This window comes from Sinocyclocheilus anshuiensis, unplaced genomic scaffold, assembly GCF_001515605.1.
Source record: "Sinocyclocheilus anshuiensis isolate Anshui unplaced genomic scaffold, SAMN03320099.WGS_v1.1 scaffold162, whole genome shotgun sequence".
NCBI classification, from domain to species: Eukaryota; Metazoa; Chordata; class Actinopteri; order Cypriniformes; family Cyprinidae; genus Sinocyclocheilus; species Sinocyclocheilus anshuiensis.
This window is the reverse complement of record NW_015542351.1, coordinates 1,262,309-1,262,995: the sequence shown is the minus strand read 5'-3', so window position 1 is coordinate 1,262,995 and position 687 is coordinate 1,262,309. Positions and strand designations below refer to the sequence as shown.

The 687-nt window shown below is 32.9% G+C and overlaps 1 pseudogene; it reads right to left on the bottom strand.

The window, feature by feature from the left end:
- Positions 1 to 687, bottom strand: part of LOC107691538 (THAP domain-containing protein 6-like) — a 2,218-nt pseudogene that overhangs the window by 596 nt on the left and 935 nt on the right.

The following is a 687-nucleotide window of genomic DNA, read 5'->3' as shown; positions in this document are numbered from 1 at the left end:
GCTTTGCAGGACATGGAGGCGCCAGTGCGATCGCTTGCATTTTTTTTTTTATAACAGTGGAAACTTAAAAATACGCTGTCATTTTTGCTCATTAAGGTAAGAGTATGTATCATTCGGAACTGCAAATGGTCTACTTGTATTTGTGTGCACTCACAATATCAACAAAACCTTGTGCTTTTGTAAAATAAGGAAAACAAACAGGATGCGCTTTCTGTCGTCTTGGTCTTGAGCAGGAGCGCTTCACCGACATGATAAATATATCTATAGAATGCTTTAAATTACTATTTTAAAACGAAATAATAATAAAAACTTTCATTATGTAATCCATGCATTTCTCTCTAAAGGCACGTCCAATGAGGAGAAGGCTAGTCAGGCTCATTCATTTTTGCAACATTGACTCAGAAAACATTAGTTTATTAACAAATAATTCAAATATCCCCTCACTATTTTTTACTTTTTTTGTTTGTTTTTTATTTATTTTTTTGTTTGTTTTTTGGGCTGCTGTGCCAAAATTGTGTTTTGCATTCAGTAGCCTATACGGCAGCATTTTTGTGCCACGTTTAAAAATAACTAAATAAATAAGATTAACGCCATAATATTTGAAGTCAAAATTACGATAATAAAATCATGTTATATTGCGTGAAGTGAATGTGAAAATTCCACCTATAGACTACTCCGCCAAAAAAA